Source organism: Passer domesticus, chromosome 2 (assembly GCF_036417665.1).
Source record: "Passer domesticus isolate bPasDom1 chromosome 2, bPasDom1.hap1, whole genome shotgun sequence".
NCBI lineage: Eukaryota > Metazoa > Chordata > Aves > Passeriformes > Passeridae > Passer > Passer domesticus.
In genome coordinates this window covers 63837521-63857039 of record NC_087475.1, presented here as the reverse complement: position 1 = coordinate 63857039, position 19519 = coordinate 63837521, and the positions used below count along the sequence as shown (strand labels likewise).

At 40.9% G+C, this 19519-nt stretch overlaps 1 protein-coding gene across 5 annotated transcripts in view; it reads left to right on the top strand.

Annotated features, from left to right (window-relative positions):
• Positions 1-19519, top strand: part of CAB39L (calcium binding protein 39 like) — a 59212-nt gene that overhangs the window by 3519 nt on the left and 36174 nt on the right. For 2 of the 5 annotated variants that reach the window (XM_064408806.1, XM_064408802.1), the window contains exon 1: positions 12531-12866. The gene's annotated coding sequence lies outside the window, so the exon portion shown is untranslated. Of the gene's footprint in view, positions 1-12319; positions 12478-12530; positions 12867-13323; positions 13629-19519 lie in introns of those variants that run through there. The other 3 variants (XM_064408803.1, XM_064408804.1, XM_064408807.1) reach the window with 3 other exon arrangements.

Sequence of the window (19519 nt, the reverse complement as noted above, 5' to 3'; positions counted from 1 at the left end):
ACAGTTTAGATTGCGTTCAGGCTGGCATAAAATAACAAAAGCTTTAATGAGATTAAATGCTTCTCGATATATAAATTTAATGTGCATTTAAAAAAAATAAGCCCACCAAACACTGCTGTTTATCATAGTGAAGTGTGTGGAATTGGTTTCTGTCCAGTTTGTGATGAACCAGTTACTTGAGAAGTTGTTTGGTAGCATAGTTTGCTTTCACTTAAAGTGAAGGATCGTTTTGAAGAATGAAATTATTTTGTTAACAAATTCATAGCAAGGTGTTATAACCCTTGCATTAACAGATCAAGATGTGTGGTTGCAACCTGGGTGTAGAAATTAGCAGAAAGGGACAGGATATTTTTTAAACTGTTTTTCATTACACATATTGTAGAAATATTTTAAAATTGCACACCCCTACTAAGATGTTTGTGATTGGATGAAAAATTATTGAATTTTTCCTTTTTTTCTTTTATATTGTCTGTATTGATAGAGGTAGTTCCAAAAATTTCAAACAATTTACATTTAGTAAGTACCACAGTTCTTCTCACTTCTCCAAAAGATGTACTTTTAGGGGAGGTCAGAGGGGTTTGTTTTTTCCTGGCTGTTGAATTTTCATGGTGCCCAGCAGGCTGCTCCGCCTGCCTCTGCAGTCATGTCATTCCTAGAACTGATGCAAGGCAGGTGATGGCAGTAAGGGCTAGAATTCTCATTTTGACAGCAAAGTGTCCTTAGAGCAACTTGATAAACTGTGAAACAACATTTTAAAATTATTTTATAGTGTGAGTTAAAAACATCCCTTCTGATAGCACAGAAATGTTTGTACTTTACTTTTCCTGCTGCAAGAGACAAGAATTAAGATGGAAGAAAGTACTGCTGCATAACTGGATTTTGAAATGTGGGGACAGTTGTGTGACATCCATCGGATCTTTGAGTGGTCTTTCTTAAAGATCCTGTACCAGTGTAGCACAAAAGCACTTGTACAAATTCATACACACAAATTTATTGCAGCAAAAATACAGTTTGTTTGATCTTAAGTGTGGGAAGGAAGTTGTGTGTGGCTTTGTAAGTCAAGGCACTGGGGACTGCTGAATATGGAGAGGTTAATATTGTGTGGGAAGGGTTCACGTCCAGCAGCTGTAGTGTCCTGAGCATTCAGCTCTTTGTTTTGCCTATTTTCATATGTCAGCAGGGAGGCACGGCTGTATCAGCTTTCCCTCTTCAAGTGTATCTTGTAATTGTGTGCTTTCACTTTCTGCAGTCAGACAGCTCTCTTTCACTTCTGCAAATAAGCAAAATTTATTTTGGACTACCAGTTCATGGTGGTCATTCACTCCCTGTTGCTTTTAGCTGCAAGAGAAACTGTCTGCAGTATATGATTTATTTGTCATTAGAAATAAGCACCGAATTGAACCTTATAGAGTGGGTGCAGGACTGCATGCTGGTTGTAGTCCTCTGTTAGGGCAAATACTGTGTATACCATATAGTCCCTGGGAAAAGTCTTGGGGGGGGGGTGGGGGAGTGGTAATTTATTTTTTTTACAAATTAGTTTAAGTAAGTGAGCCAAAAAAGGCTGAACTTTCCAAATAAAAGCTTATTGCTTAGAAATTGTGTTGACCTTTTGTCCTGCTTCTTATCCACAGACCATTAACAGGTCTTGTCTTTTGCATTACAATCCATGTTTAGGTCTCTATCTGCTTGCAACATCTACACTGCTCTGTTTGCAAGCATCACACGTAGCCTTGGGCAAAATATGGAAGTAAAAGATAAAGTGCTTTAGGTTGAAGGCGGTTTAAATGAGGACAGGTTTGAATGTACTCTGAGGTCAAGCTGGCATGGTGGTTTTTAGTTTGTGTGTTGTTTGGAAAAGCTTTTCCCTTCAAGAAAGCAGATTCAATGTGAGGAGATACACTCCCCTACAATTCTTCAGTGTTCCACCCTTTTGTCAGGGGAGGGAAGATGCTAGCAGAGGATTTGCTGAGATATTCTTATGCTATTCTGGTTGCTTGGGCAGCAGTTAAGTGCTAGTTAAAAATGCACAGAGATGTTATCCATTGTTTTTCCTCCCTTGCTGAACTCCCTCCATGATGTGAACTGTCTCCTCACCAGGGTTCCTAAGGTTCAGCACAGGTCATCAGGCCATGGGAGAATGCTGCAAAAACTTGAGGGACTCAGCAAATCTTCTCTGTGCCATGTGATGTGCTGCTACATCACTGATACACTTCTATCCCTGCCTACAAGAGTGTCCCCCAAAGCTGGGGAGCAGCTGAGGGGGTGGGAACACATGGCTGTCTGGAATAGATACAAATACAAAGAGGGTTTCAGCGGAGTCACATCTTGATTTACAAATGGTTCCAAGGCAGCAGCCAATAGATAGGAATTAGTACAAGTAAGTTTTATGAAGATGATTACAGAAAACTCACTGGATTTTCTTTAGGATTTAAGGCTAATAAGAAGTTTAAAAATACCAGGAGCAAAAAGAACGGTGACATTTGTCTGATGGCTCTTCTAAAGTTGTCAACAATGCTGCTGAAAATACAGAACTGTTCCATATTTCTGTAGTGAGAATGAAGATGAATATTACAAATAGTCTCATAACTGCGAACAAATCCATCATATTCCAGCAGTAAATAAAGCCTGAAAAAACACTTTTGAAAATTTATGGAGACTGAGAAATTATTTTTTTTTAGTGTCTAATATACAACTCCTAAATTTTAAGGGTTGTCATGAAGCAAAATATCCAACATGTAGGAAACATATTATAAAATGTCTAGCATAGGAAACATTATAAAATGTCTAGTATTTCAGTTAGATTATGGGTTTGATGTATTCTGGCTAAGAAACTTAATCTTGAAAATATTACTATCAATAAGAATATTTTAATTTATATATAATTTTTTGACATTCAGTCATTGGATGTTTGTTTGCCAAAAAAACCCAAAATTCCCAAATGAACACACAGTTGAAAGGAAATGCACAATCCTTTCTGACAGTTTTATCTAGGCCACGCAGAGTAGAAAGATGATAAATGATGGCACAGCCTCATGTATTTGATTGAATCAAAGAGCATGTTGGCTGACCCTTTTGAAAGATGGACTCAAAGCTTTGTTAATAACCATGGGAAGAGGCTGGATATGCCTGAAAAGATGAGGAACAGTATCTGAAAATACTTCAAGGTGTCAAGACTCATGGGCAACAGGCAGTGGAGAAGACACTCCCTGTAGATAAGTGGTAGCCAAGAGCTGAAAACACTGAATTGTTGAAAACACTGAATGCAGAGTGGGAGATTTCTTTTGCAGTATTAATGATCTCACTTCCATAACACAATCAGGTCTGATTTCAAGACATTTTTTAATTGAAGTCAGTATTGGTTGTAGGTGTTGGAAAACTGTATGTGTACACTTCATGTAGGTGGTGATGGAGAAGTGAAGTCTAAATTTGTTGAAGTGATTTGATTCTGTACCTATACATAAATAAAACAGAGAGCCTTCAAAGAGCACATTTGCAAATACAAGAACCACAGTTTCAGGGAACAGAAAGTAAAACAGAATATGAATTTTCAGAAAATGAAAAAAACCCAAAACATTGAAAGTGGTAAGCAATTAACTGTTGCACTATGTTATTAATGGGTTTCACAGATTCTCCAGTGCTTGAAATTAGTGTCAAGATACAAAATCTTTTAAAAAGCTACTCTTGTTCAAGAAGCTGTTAAGCTTTGGGGAACCAGAGTAAATATATGAATTTTTAAAACTCCTTTGCTGATAATGACAAAATTCATTTATTGTTTTGAGAAGAACAAAAACAATATATTTCAAACTTATTTTAAATCCAATAAGGTCTTATTTCTTTAGTGTAGGAATCATATAGAACTGTCTTTAGTTTTGAAAGAAAAGCCAGTCTGTATCATACAGTATCATACTATTTATTACTTTTGAACTTCTGTGTCATCTGTTTTTAGTGTTTTTTTAAATTGAAAAACATAAAAATAGGTAATGTTGTTGTTGGGTTAAATGACAAGGTATTAAATAGCTTACCTTCTCATCTTTGGTTACCTGGCTGCCATGCAGCTCTCTGGATACAGGCCTTTGTGTGCTGAAATATTTCAATGGAAGTTCTTATGCTTGTGAAAGTAATTTCATCCCATGATGACAGCTAGGGGAGACTGTCTTGCTGTGGTCATGGAAAGTTGAACCGACATGACTCTTGCTGGGTGACCTTCTCACGGTGTTCTGCCTGCTCCCAGAAAACAAGCCATTTCTTTTCAGTGGTACTTGGGTGGAAACTCCAACATTTGCAACAATGCCAGACATAATTTTGTGTCCTTATGAGAACCGCAGTTCTGAAACAAACAGTTTTGAGACTTTTCTCTCTGAATTCTGCTATTGAGCCTAGAGCTCTCATAAATTCAAGGTACTGCATGCAAATATACTAGAAAATATGTTCTGCAGGTGATCAGGCTCAGCATTTAGCTAAAATATTATTTTTTTGCAAAATAATAGATAACTTCTCATGTCTGGGCTGCTACAGCTTGAGACTCTTTTTTCATTTGGGAGGTGTACACCTTGCTTATTTTCAGTGCTAAACATGACTTTTATAAATGGACAGTAGCAGTCTTTTACCCTTCATAGGTGTAGATTTTGATGGCAGATAAAGTTATTTTGTGAATGCACACTGCCAAAGCACACGCAGAGAAGAAAATTATCAATTGCTTCTGTGGGAAGGGAACAGGTATGTGATTGACCATTAGCGTGAGAAAACGTATTTCTTAAACTGTTTTCAGAGGGTGTGACAAAGTCTGTGAGTACAGATCTGTGTGCTGTGTGATGCTGAAGCTGTCAGATTTCATTAGGAGATGTCTTGAGGAATGATGTTTGCCAAGATTTCCGTGAGTATATTTGACCTGTTACAACCTATATATCTATAGCTTGCCCTTTATGTCATGTGGTGAGTGGTTTTCTTCCAGGTATCCAGAGCCTGTCAGGGATCTCAGCTGTTGAGGCTGCACAGAAATGGAGTTAAATCAAAGCACACCCAGGTGCCAGAGCAGCTCTCCCTCCAAAACAGAAATTGTCCAGAAGATGAACACACTGCTCATGTTGGTCTTTGTTCGGGACAGACTTGGCTAAAAAATGCCAGTCTGCAGCATGCCTGCTGCCATTTAAAGACTTCAAGGCATGACCTTGGTTTGTTAATTAAAACAAAAGGAACTCAGCCCTTAATTGGACACTTTGTAGTTGTATGTGTCTGGCATAATAATTAATTTGTAATGTCAGTTGTTGGGCAGCATGGATGGGGGGAACAGCAGACGGCTTTTTAGTAGTGTGGGAATGTGCATGGACAGGTTTTCCCCACTGGGGACTTCAAAGAATACCCTACAGGTTAATTTGCTCAGTATACTCAACTTTTGGCCAGAATGGACTACAGACATCTATAGGAAGGCACTGGAGGTTCCTTCCTGGGAGCAGAAAAATATATTACTAAAATCTGAGACAAGGGCTTCGTGACGACAGGAACTGTTCACCACCTAACAGGAAGATAACATTAAAGTGATGGTAAAATACTTACTGTGGGACAGAGAAGTGCAAGCACCCTGTGTTTCATCCGCTGGCCATGTATCTGTCACAGGAAGGCAAATATGTTTGCAATCTGACAAGTGATGAATATATTTAATTGTTTGTCAGGGGGGATGACTTTGGGGTATTTGTGAAGACAATCTCTCCTTGTGCAGCTTGAGCTTGATGAGCCCTCAAGGTTCCCTACCTTTTTCCAATATCTAAAACTAATGTAGTTGCAGGACAAAACTGTTAAAGAGCAAAATGTGGGTTAAAGAGGAAATGTGGGTTCTCTTTCTCCAGGGGAGAAGTGTTGCCACCAGAGATTTTCTTGTGTGACTTTCTGCAAGTCAATTTAGAGCAACTCTTGCTTAAGTATAACAGATGTTTTTCAAGAATTATAGTAATGCTTGGGGTTCATTATTTGACACTGAGAAAAAACTGTAACTTTTCATCTGAAAGCAGCAGTTTAGACTTTTAGCCTAGTATTATTCTGGTTTTGCTTTGACTGTTCTGCTTTAGTAGGATTCTTAACCTGTGTTAGAAGAGACTCAAAAGTTTGTTGTGTCTGTGAGCATGGTTTCTGGAGCCCTGCATCACACAAACTGCAGGTCTGTTATCCCAGTCTGCAGGAAAAGGACACAAGTAAGCTGGGTACTGCCTGCTGTGTTTATTTGAGTTCCATCACTGTAGTGTCAAAGCACCTTATGGTTTTGAATGCATAAATTTTCCACTGAGGAGACTAAGTGGCTTTTCCAAGATCACATAGTGTGGCATAAATAGGAGCTGACACTTCTTAGGTCTGAACTCATCTTCTTCATGGGTATAACACCATGCCTCTGTATGGACTTTCTGGAAGTACTTGTTCTCTTGTCTTGGGGTGACCACTTGAAAAATACAATGGTTCTGCAGGTAAATCCTGGCTTTGCTGCCATGAAGAAGGAACAAACTGGAATGCAATAAATTGATGCTGGAGCTTGTCTTGTTTGGTCCCTCATCTACAGGAAATAGCAGTCTCTGAGTGTCTTGGCTGCTCAGTCTTGACAGTCAGAAGCAATCTTGAGCAATCTGTTGTATCTGAGTATTGCAGAAGTGATTTAAGAGTCCCCTTAGAAGGGGAATAGTGCTCCTTTGGGTACTTTAAAGTGAAAGGTATGTAAGGTAATTCATCATGGTGATTTTGGATGATGCTTCAGGAAACCTCAAAGGTGCTAACTGCCAGAAGGAGAAAAAGAGTAGAGTAGTCTTTCCTCTGGTATATTTTTCTTTTTCTACTTTGCTCATGGTGTCAGCCCCTCTTCGAGATGGGATTTAATGGAGCTTTGTCTTATCCAGAAAGACAATTCCTATCTCCTGGTATTCTTTAACAGTACATTTTGGAGTGCACACCTTTGGGGGTTTGCTTGGTATCACCTCACTTTCCTCATACTAAACTGGGTGTTACAGTGAGTGCCTCACAGTAGCATTTAACTTGTGTTTTAAATTTAACTTAATTTTGTTTGTCTGCAAGTCATCTGGAAAGCATCTGATGAAAAATGCTTTAGCCTTCTGTGGTAGTGGTCATTAGAGGAAAGTCTTAAATCCCAAACTGCCTTCCAGTTTGTCAGAACCAGCCACACATTGTGTATCAAGGAATTATAGGCATCAAAGGACAGTGGATCTGCCCAACATTTTCACTGTGTATCACCATTGCTGAGGTGAATATGCACTAACTTTCAGCTTTCAGCTTCAAGCACTCTTAGGAAGTTTTTTGTTCTGATTAGGGGTACTCAGTTGTCTTTGACCAGCAAGGAAGTTGTAGGGAATATCTGTAGGGTTTTTTGCATTAGTGAGCCTGGTGGAAGGGGACATCTTAACCTGCAGTACTCTGTGCTGCCAGACATAAAGGAAAGTGCTTGGTTATGTGGAGATCAGTAAATAAATTCAGTACTTTCAAGGAGACTAAACACTATTAATTTTGTTTGGCTGTTTCAGAAATGGGAGATCACAGATAAATGCTTTTATACACTTAAAAGAATTTTTCAATTCCATGAAGAATTGGTTTTTAGTGTTCTGCTGTAGAAACTGAAAGATTTGCACACATGTGATAAGCGGTTTTAGGTCTTCAGCAAAGCTCTTTTTGTTGCACCTCTTTAAATGGTCTTTCTATTTTCAATGGACCTTAAAGAAAGAAAGAAACAAACGTGGCTGGCCACTAAGCTGACTGACTATACAGAACTGGGATAGGAGCAGTTTGGAGAGGTGAAAAGTTTAATTATTTTAAAAATACCTGCTTGGCTCTTGAGGCAGTCACCGATTTTGGGGGGCTAGTTTCTGTTTGCATGAGTCTGCAGGTAAAAAGCCTGATGTTGTCATCACTCATGGAAGTGGAGTGCAGGTATGGTTCTTATTTGTGTTTTATGTTGCGACACAGTAGATAAGGGGCACCATTAACATTTTATAAGTGACTTTAGGGCAGACATAAAATTTTAATATGTTATATTTTTCAGCTGTTGGGCTGTAGTAACCTTCTGTTCAGACACAATTCACCTGGGAGTGAGAATGCTCAAGGAGAGGGATTAATTTTTGTTGACTTTCTCTAATGATGGAGCTGGATGCCTTTAAAATGAGTAAACTTTTAAATACACTGGCCTGTACATAAAGTATTAATATGCAAACCTTTCTGGTAGCAAGGCCAGTGTCAGTGTTTGGTTTCTGGAGGGATTGTACATATGAATAACACATTCAGTAAAATCTCATTAACAGTTTATAAGAGCTATTGCAGATCTTAAAAACCCCCCAAACCCCAACTAAACCAAACAACATCTAAGCAACTGTATTTGTATTAAATAAATCAGGAGGGAAAAGGCTGTATGTATGTCCTTAAAAGCGCTAGAGGGAGCTAGGAGGAAGAAGAGGGGACCATAATCGTTGAAGACATGTCTGCATTTTCAGGAGTAGCTTATATAAAGCATCCATTTAAATCCTTCCACTCACTTCAACTAAAATGCAGCTACAGGTCAGCCACTGCATCTCGCTGCTCTCTGTTTTCCACACTTCACTGAAGAAATATCAATTTTCTAGTCCCAAGAGAGGCCAGAAGCTTTGCTGCCCTTTGCATGGCTGTAGGGAAACTACCTGCGCCTTAGACTGTACCCCTTTTTTTTTGTCTTATTTAATATTTGGATAAGCAGCCAAATGTTAATTTGCCTTTGGGTGCTGGTAGTTGTTTTGGGGGGGGATTGGTATACAGGCTCAGTTCCAAGCTTGTGTCCCTCTGAGATTACACAGAGAGAAAATGTGTGTGTTGTATGTCTGTATTTGGGATCTAATCCATGAAGAAGAATTTACTTGCATTAATCTGGGGTGGCCACAGTGCTCTTGCAGGCATCTGAAGAAACTGAGTATTTGTGGATTCACAGAATAACAGAAGTATGAAGTTACTGTAAAGCATCTTATTTTATGAGGTTTTAGAAGTGTTGTTGGGCACTTTTAAGTTGCTCTGCCGTAAAGCTAAATGCTTTGAGTTAAAGTGTAACAGCTTTACGATGTAGATTATATAAATTACTTGTTTTTAGTTCCCCTCCACCCCAATAAACTGCAAAACTATCAAAATGTTGATATCTTGGGATTTGTAAGAATAGCATTAAATCCTCTGGGGGATGTTCTTTAGTTTTCAGGTTTTGTAGGGTGGGGGAATCTTTTTAGTATGCTAAAGCTACTCCTCTTGATATTCAGCATTACACAACTAAACCTGTTGCTGTGGAGAACTGAATTTTGATGGCCTGGGGCACTGAGCAATTTGGGGGAATGGAAGGATGTTGTTGTTGTTATTATTATTAGAGGTGCTTAGGGCTGTGGAATGCTGGAAGTAATCTCAGAGGAGGTAGACAGACTGGAAATGGATAATTAAATAAGCAGAATTAATATATATATACCATGTGTTTATCATCTGCTGCTGTAATTTATTGCAATTTCACTCATTGTTGAAGTTCCCTATTTTCTCTTTTCCACATTAGAAAATAAATGGTAAGGGCAGGAAAAATCATCTGGGGTTTTCTTCCTTTGGTCTTTATTAGATGCAACGATTTTAAGTTATGAAAGCAAGGACAAACATTTCTCAAAAGTACTTTAACCATGCCTTAGCCTGAGGACTCTGCTCTCTTTAAAGGAAACAAATATAATGAAATTTAAATATGTGGAAGCTGGAGTACTTTAGCAGTGCAGAGATTTTTTTTTTCCATGTACTTTAGGACTGTAAATTTTTTTTGTCTATTTATAATTACATAATTCTAGATTTTAGATGGCTACAAATTAAGAATTGAAGAAAACATATTTTGGAAATATTTAATAACCTCTTGGCAACAAAAACCCCCAACAAACAGATAAGAGCACCAAGTAATTATGGCTTAATTCCTATTGAACGATTCGGGGCCTTATCCTGTCATCTGAGAATTAACTCTGCTTAAGATGAAACAGAGTATTGGAATAGCAGAGAATCCTTTTTTCCCCTGCCCCTTTAGCTACCTTGTTTTGTGCAGTTTCTTCTGCTGCAATGCAGGGATGGAGGCAGGTGGGTTTCTTGATCTCCAGCTCTGTAGAGGGCTCCTATTAAAGCCCTAAAAGATTTCCTCAGGTAGGAGATGGGAAAAGTTGAACTGTAATTGAGTGCAAATTCAATTTATTGCTCTGTATCAGGAAAACAAGCATATTTAGTCCAAAACAAAGGATAGTTACTTTGTAGATAAATTTCTTATACTTCCAAAAAGCTGGGATACTCAGAATGGTCAGTGAATACTTTATGGAGTGCAGTGATACACAAATTACCCCCACTGGGGCTCCTTATGTGCAACTAAAATACATTTGTTGTGATATTTCAATATTTTTTTGTGATAGTTTGATTTCAGAGTAACACCTACCACTGTTGAACTCTACGGTACAACAAAAAGTTGGGGTTTTGCTGTTGAAGGGATGGTGGATTTACAATAGAAAAGATAAAATTTTTCTTGGGACAGGTAGAGGAAAAAGTTTTTCTCTTAAAAACACCCAGGGGAAGCAGTGATAGTGATGCACTTGGATTGTTGTGGTGCCTTAGGAAAAGCCAGTACTGTCAGAAGCAGCCCAAGGGTAGAGTGTTTATCATTTGACTTTCACTGTTTATCCAAAGGCCGAGGTATCTGATAACAAAGAAGGGCCAGTGCCAGAGTGGGTGAAAGCACCACAGGGCCCAGCACCCCTTCCCTCTCCCCACCCAGCTGGGACACAGCAGGCACCCACGGAAGGGTGCCCAGTGCCAGTTCTTCTCCCCAGCTCCTCCATGCCACGACACATCTGTGCAGGTTGTTCCTGTGCCTCCTGAGCTTTGTGGGTGGCTCACCCTGCTCTGAGCTTGGTGTCCCCAGTGTCCCTGCTGAGCTCTCTGTGGGGGTGGCCTGGAGAGGACACCTGGTCAGTGGTGGCTAATGTGAAGCCTTTAATTCGGTGCTGGAAGAATATTTCACAAGGGGTCTGGAGCAGAAATTGCCACTTGGTGTCACTTGTTGCAGTGCTTTCTGGTGCAGCGGGAGCAGCAGTGATTAATGCCAGTTCAGGGCAGTCCAAAAACACAGGGCTGCAGTATCTTGATGATCTGTTAGGTAAAGTGTGAGCAGAAATGGTGACGTGCTTTACTGATAAGTTGAGAGTACAAACTGCTGATCTAAGGTTGGCTTGGTGCCTCCTGTGCAAAGGCAGGAGCAAATGCAGGGAGGTTAAGGGAGCAGGGGTGGCTTCTGCCTCTCTGGGCCCAGGAGGGACAGGCGAGTGGCTCTTCAAAGTGAGGATTTGGGACACTCCTGTGTGCTTCATTTCGGAGCTGGCATTGCAAGCAAAGGCTGGTAGCCCTTTAAAAGGTGTCTGTTTCATCTGTATTCCTCAGAAATGAGGTTTCTTATGCACTTTTTAGCTGCCTGTAATGTGGAGCTGTGAATAGCTGCTGCAGGTGAGCCTTACATCAAGATCTGATGTAACTGCAGCGCTGCTAACTCTGAGATCAGCTCCCCAAGCGAATGTAGCGTACCAAATTATTTTTAATAATGTAGGACTTTGGCTAGGCTGTGCCCTGAGGAGAAGTGATGGGAGGTAAAGTTTTCCCCCCAAGCTGGAGAGCTTGGCAGGAAGACATGCTGGGCACACATCCCAGCTGGGAGTCGGCCAAGATCCAGATGAAGATACATTTTAAATCCCACCTTGAAGTGCCTATAGTAAAGCATCCTTCTTTCCCTGCTCTTAACAGCTGGGGGCACAGGGGACAGCACTTGCCATTCCCTTTGGGAATGCGTGGTGCTTGCCAAACCATAGTTGCCGACAGAGAAAAATGAAGCACTAAAAATTCCTTTAATTACATTTTGCTGTATCTGTACGCTTGATAATAGCTGGTAGTACTTGTTTCAGAATACTTTATGATTTTTTCCCCATCACATTAGCCTTTGAAAAAATACTTTGGGCTAATGTTTTTCTTCACCAGGGTTTAAATTTTTCTCAGAGTATACTGCAGGTGGGTGGCTTTTTTTATCCCCTCAAGTATTATTGTGGAAAAGTACTTTGATCTTTGTGTAATAATATATAGTCAGGCAGGAAGCGGCTTATCTGCAGCTTTTCTGCACAGGACTTCGCCGAAGGATGTGGTGCGTGAGCATGTTGATTTTTTTATTATCTCGTAACAACAACCCGCCGTTGGGCTCCCTTATTTGCATTCCTAGCAGGACGGCAAGGTGAATAATTTAATTCCAGCAGCCTGCGCCACGTGATGGTGCGAGGAGCCGCCAGCGATGCCTCCCCCTGCGCCGACAGACTTTGGAGAGCAATGGAAACTTACAGGAGTGATGCGAAATTGTCGCATGTCCTCCCTTAACCCTGGGGAAATCTCTCGGCGGAGTGATCACTTCATCCTTTGCTCTTCTGACGTGGAGTTTAGGGGGTGTGTGTGTGTGTGTGAGCCTGTGAGCAAGACGAGCGAGGGAGTGGGAAGCGGGGAGGGCAGTGGGGGAAAGACGCACGGAGCTCGTCGGAGCAGGAGCAGCGAGGAGCCGGGAGTGCAGCCGCGGGCAGCGGGGAGTGGAAATTTACAGCTGCTTGTGAGCGCCTGTGCATGTCCGAGCGATCCTTTCTGCTCACGCTTTTCCACAGGCTGACGGCGGGAGCGGAGCGGGAGGCCGGATCGCGGGATCCTGGGCTGTGCCGCTGCTGGGCGCGGGAATAAGGCGGGATTCCATGGAAGACCAGTGACGGCTCCGGCGGCAGAGCTGTCTTCAGCACCTGGCCATGGCGCTGCGCCGGGCTGCCTAGGGAGCCCAGCCTTCCTCCGCGGTAAGTGCCCGCCGAGGGCATGCGTGTCCGCCGGGAGAGCCGGGAAAGTTGGGGGCTTTAAGGAAACTTCCCTTTTCTCCAGCTGGCAGCAGCCTTTTGGTAACAAACCGCTCGCCTGCTCGCTCTCGGTAGTCAGGCTGGTAGCTTTTTATAGCTTTGTAAACTGTGTTACCAGGAGTGGCTCTTTAATGCAGGCAACCCTAAACAATGCTCCTCCTGTTACATAAGGCGCTGGCTCTGCGACCAAGCACTCCGTGTCCATGGAATATCTCTGGAAATGGCTTTATTTACAGTGTGGTTTCCAAAAATAAAATATCTGCAATATATCATTTCTCCTGCTCCTCTCCGCGGGCTGCCTGCAGCTGCGGGCTGGCTCTTGAGATGCGGAGGAATGAGAGCGTGGCCACTTGCATAAGGCAGGGGGAAGGAGGTGGTTGGGAAGATGAGCGAGCGTGTGAGCTGCCTCCAGGAACAGCCGATGCCAGTGTCCCGGCCCCTCGTTCGCAGCCCGTGGGCCCCGTCCGCTTGAAATGCTGATTCTGTGCCACGGGAGATTCATGGAGTCTGAATCAGGCAGAACTTTAATGGAGCTTAAGGGAAGTTGGGGTCTTTCCTAAAAGCAAGGCTCTTTCTTGGACTCATATTATGAGTAAAGTGTAATTACTGCTATAGAAAATTATTTTAATCCATTACGAAGCTATTGAAAGTTACACAGGACTTGCTACGAACTTGAACTTGATCAAGTGAATGCTGTGTAGAGAGGTAAGTTTAGTAATATTGGACCAAATACAAAAATAGTATCCATCTTCCTCACTAATGAATTTAGAGGAAGTCCTATTCCCTCTTGGCTGCTGCCTGTGTTATTTAAATTAAGTTACCAGTTTCCATTATTTCTACAGTTACTGTTCCTACTAGAAATGGATATTTAACTTGGTTTTCCTTTAACTTAAGTAAGTGAAAAGCTGTTAAGGGCCCTTCTGTTAGAATTGTGTGTACTTCAGGGACATTGCTTGAGAGAGCTCTTTCTGCATGACTGAGTTTGTGGGAGTTTTGCTATGGACTACAGTCAGGCATGGAATTGAATTCTTAATCTTTTAGGTTTTAAAGATCTCTGTGGTAGCAAATGCAAACTGGGATTCCAAATATTGACCCATCATTCCTGCAAATTTGGTGTCTGTAAAACCTCTGGTTTAATATATTTCTAGTTTTATTGAATGTGAAGTAATAACCTACCACTTCTAGCTAGTTCATTAGCATGACTGGGAGAGCCCATGTGGTCCTGTTGTACAGATAAATGATGGTGGTGTGAGTATGGTGCCACAGGATGCCATTTCTGCATGGGTGAGAATCTGAATGTTACCTGGCATTGCAGTGTGCAAATGCTGTTTAATAATAATAATAATAATAATAATAATAATAATAATAATAATAATAATAATGGATGTGAAAGCACAGGACTTCCAATAGAAGGACACAAGGTAGCAAAATGTCCTTAACTTCAATTCTGTTCTCTGTAACCTGCTCATGATAGATTTAGATTAGGTATTAAAAAGGAATTTTTTGTGTGCTGAAGGTGGTGGGACTGGCACAGGATGCTCAGAGAAGCTGTGAATGCCCCATCCCTGGAAATGTTCAAGGCCAGGTGGATGGGGTTCTGTGCAACCTGGTCTAGTGGAAGGTGTCCTTGCCCATGGCAGGGGGCTTGTAAACAGATGATCTTTATGGTTCCTTCCAACCCAAACTATTCTATGATTAGTATTTTGTTTGTATTGCCACATATTTATACCCCCTTTATGATCATCCCTGCCTCATTCTGGGTGTGGAGGGTGAACATCTGAGCCATAGCATCTGCTCCAGCAGCCCTGTCTCTACCCTCCTTCCATCCCCTTCTTTCCCTCTTGTGCTGGTACAGCTCTGGGCTGTATCTGGGCAGAAATAGACTGGAAACCTGTGTGACCTTTTTTTTTCCCCAGCAGGTTATTTCTTGTTAACCTGGGTCACTTCCCTGACCTGGCTCTCCATGTGGCCCTGCAACAGCTGAATGGCTCCCACAGACAGAGGCTGTAGGGATGTGAATACATGTGGAGCAGGGTGTCACCATCACAGAGGAAAGCCTCTATCAAAATAGATAGCCTCAGTGACCAGATTGCTTTTTGCAGTTTCATTTTATCCCCTGTGTTTGCTGAAAGACTGTACATGTAGGGGTTGGTTTTTTTTTTTTACTAAAGTGGCATTCAGACACTCAGTCACTCAGTAAAAAAGAGTTAATAATTTTTTTAGGTGCTTCCAGAGAGCAGCACGACAGCACTTGGGTGGAGCATCACCATGAGTGCCTTCAGTTTCATAACAGTATTGAACAACTGTGTGATATTATTATTATTCTCATTCTGTAGAGGTGATCAGATTGAGGGCAGAGCAGCCTACTTCTTTTCCATGTCTGATCTTCAGGATGCTTGCCATCTGCTAAAAAAGTGACATTTGTGGTGATGGTAGGCATTACTGTGATGTTTTGTGTGTTCAGGTGAAGTTTCAGCTAATATCCATCTTCATTTTGGGAAATGCAACAAGTAGCAACATCAAAGCTTATGATGAGTAAATTCTTGAGTTTTCGGAAAAATCAAGCTGCCAAGTAGAGAGGGCATTCATTCACCCTAACCATAAAACTGTCCCGTCTTCTGTTAATCTTGTTTTCTCATTTGCAGTGCACCTTGCAAGATCTGCAGCTCACTGAGAATTTGCAGAGTAGTTGCTTGTTCCATAGCCTAGATTCCTTCTGCATGTCAAGTAAAATGTGGGTTGTGTGAGGGGGCTGCACTGGGGAGGGTAAAAAGACAAACTGGGCTTCTCTGGGTGCTCACCACACATGGGGGCTTCCATCTCTTGGTTTGAGGACACTGCTCTGTCATTGCAACAGCTTTCTCAAATATGGCAGGATGGGGAAATGAGGACCTCTTCCATTATGTGGAGACTGAATTACACAAAATGATGAAGAAAGTGTGCTAACTCAGGACCAGGACCTATGTGAGTCATAGGCACACTGCAGTGAATGGGAAATGAAGGTATTTTTTTCCATTCTAGAAACTCTTACATGATATGAGTTATTTAAATGTTTTTATTCTGTTCAACAACTTGATGAAGGTTGGGAGATAAAGCAAGACAAATGTCTGACACTCCATGGGAAGGACATTTTTTCTCATTTATTTTTGAAGACCAAGTGTTTTGTCCAGAGGAGCATCTGCAAAGAGTGCATGGATGGGCTCACATGCTCTCTTCTATTCCTGCTTTTGTGGGCAGGAAGAAGCCTTTGTTACTGAGCTGCTTCATAGTGGGATGGGCTGCTGAGCAGAGTGGTGTTGCTGTGTGCATTTTTCTTTCATTGTGCTTACAAGTTCAGTTGCACTATAATATTTTGAGGAAGTATTTGACTTAAAAGCAGAGAAATTGTGGAGAGTGTCTGCAATCAGAACTAGATCTCTTTCTGTACTTTATAGCTGTGCTGAATATTTTTTTCTTTAGTACATTCTTTTTATGAGCAGATAAACTGGCAGAAGAGATATTTTGAAGCCTGATAAAGTGTCGGCTTTGTTATCACATGATCTAGGTTGCCTTCCTGACACAGCCACTGAATTTTTGTATGTGGCCTTGGGTAAGTCTTGTCATCTCTCTGTGTTTCAGCTTCTCCCTTTGCAGATGAGACAGAATAAAAGTAGGTAGATAGGTTTTTTGAAATTGTGTTTTCCGTCTTTGTTAAATGTGTGTAGAGTTGGGGACCTCTGATAGAATGTATGCCCTGAATTTGAAAGGATGTTAACCTTGACAGGCTACTGAATACCCCAAAAGTCATGTAAACCACATGTCAAAAAGTCATGCAAACCACATCCAGCTCTGGATTCAATTCACTGCTTTGGTCCATGTGGTTTTTCTTTCCTTTTTTCCTGACTTGAACAGAAACAGGCTGACATTTAGAATGTGGTTCATTATTGTTTCCTTTTGGTGTTTCTGTGGCTTATCTAACATAAAATCCGTGCTATTTTTTTCTCCCAAACAAAGATGGAACGATATTCCATGAAAGTATTTTTGTAAAAGTAGAGTTTCTAAAATGTGCTGGACACTCCAGCTCTGGTGTCTGAAATGTCATGTTCACGCTGATGGAAACAGTGGGCTTAGGAAACTTCATTTCCTCCTACAGCACTGCTGAGGCATTTTCCTCATGACTTGTAGAGACAAGCTCTGAGACCAGGAGAGTTGGTCTGGTAAGATACAGCTCTTTCTTTCCTTAGTCTCATAAGCTCCTCTCAGGAGCACCAGTGAAATAACATCATCAAAACTAAATGTTTCACAAGTTGGCTGGTTCTCCATTATGAATTCAGGAGTGTCCACAGTCCATTTTTGATGTTATGAAAACATATGTTGAATAACCATTAGATGGAAAAAAATTCCTAGAAAGTGGGAAAGAAAGGGGTTCATTCAGTTCTGTCCCTTGCTGCCAGACAGCAGTGTCAAAAATTTATGAACAGATGCTCTGTAGTGTGCCTGGTAGATTAGGTCATTTCAAAACCTCAAAGCTCCAATGGGTGGAAACCTTTACATTTCCAGCTGAAGTTTATACATCAGCAGTTTTTAGCCATTTGCTTTTGCATAAATAAAGTGTTATTGTTATTTAAGCTGAAATAACTTTTTCAGCTTTCCTATATTTTTATTCTAAACTTATGAAGGTGAGCACTTTTAGCAACCAAGACATGCTGGTCTTCCCACTTTTCTGGCCATCCAGTGTGCTTCTCTCTAACCTCTGTTGATTCTTCATGACTCTGGGTGCTCAGGGCTGTGTACAGTGTTCTGTATGAAGGGCTCTCTGTCAGCATTTTGTACAAAGGCATAGATACCCTTGGATTTCTACTGACCATTATTTTTGTGATTCATCAGAGATTTGCATCTGTCTTTCTCACACCTGTAAAATACTTTTGTGTTTGTCTATGACACCAGCTGCTTGTTTTCATCATTTCTCATGGTAAGTCCTCTGCTTGAAGCAGATATCCATAGAATGGTTTGGTTGGAAGGAACCTTTAAAGGTCATCTAGTCCAATTCCCTCTATCATGGATGTCTTCAACGAGATCAGGTTGCTCAGAGTTCTGTCTAATCTGATCTTGAATATTTCCAGGGATCTGGAACATCTAAAAACTGTGTCTCCTCTACTATTCAGCATTATCTGATACTTTCTACTCTTAACTTTTATCCCATTATTATTACCTTCCTTCTTCACTCCATCCAGTTTCCCAGGTAATGATATTCCTGTCCTGTTATGTGTTGATAATATCTTTGTATTTTCAGTCACCACAATTTTTGGATAGGCTCTTAATTCCTATGCCTCTCTAAATATGATCCCATCCACAGATTTTTCTTGCCTTCTCAGTCAGATGATATGATGATTTTCTTCTTAAACTAATTTTTTGGTACTATATTCAAATCAGTGCATTTCCACATTAGATATGTGGATTCTACTCTATTTCCTCTGTTTAAAATATATTTATAAGGGATTGTAGTATGAGCTACCTTTGGTGAGCCTGTGTTGCACTTTTTTCAGTTGTCACTCATCTTAGTTTTTCAGTTATTTTTAGACTGGTTTCTTGAGAGAATGAAGCTTATGTGGTCACACTGTCCATTTCTCATCCTAATTCTCTTCTCATGGTAACTTTTGAACTTACTGTGAAATTTCAAGCAACCTTGACAGAGGACTAGATGCCTGGAAAAAAACAAGTTCCAAAAAACATACTGAAAATAAGTTATGTAAATAACGGGGCCTCTGAACCAAATTAGTGCCTCTACTGAACAGAAAACTTTTCAAGAAAAAGCTTAGAGAGCAGAGAGCTGGTACAAAAAGGAGGACAGGACAGAAACTCCCAGCTGTGATAAAAGCTTCTTTAATAAGAGCTTGTGCTTTCTTTGATTCTGGAAACTCCAGCCATGGAGAGCAAAGCTGGAGGAGAGGAGTCCTTGTTTTGCCACTTACCTTATTGGATAGCCAGCCATAAGACTAAGGAATACAACTCCCAAATCTCAGCAGAGTGACTTTACCCCCATGTGCTTCTGCCTGTAGTTGTGAGCAGCACGTGTCCCCCTGGAAGATTCCTGCGTGGGCAACCAAAAGGTTCTGCAGCTGCCAGTATGTATTTTCTGAAGTGATGGAGCATCTTCTACCAGGGTAAAAACTATATCCTGAGAAGAGATAAAGCAAAAAATGTTATTTCAAGCACATCTGTGGCTCTTCTCCCTTTGCTTTGTATCTAAATCTTTGTATCTAATGAAGTAATGCAGAGACTTGGCTCTGTTCAACAGAGCAATGAATTAAACGGTTTCTTGAGTCCCTTCCTGCCCTCTCATTGGTGTTTTTGCTGTTGTGATTAAGATGCTGGTAGGGTGTGTAGTGAGAAAAAATGGTATTTTATCACTGAGCAGTGCTCTGGTGACTTGCTGGTGATACTGGGACTATGCAGTGGAAAAGTGCTGGTTCTATGGCAAAATTAGTGATTATTTTAAATACAGACACATTACTCTAGACAGCCATGTAAGTTACTTTTTGAGAGGAAATAATAGTTTATTATCAGCATTTCTGTTAGAAATGTGAACTTCATAATTTAAAAATCTCAGAACCTCC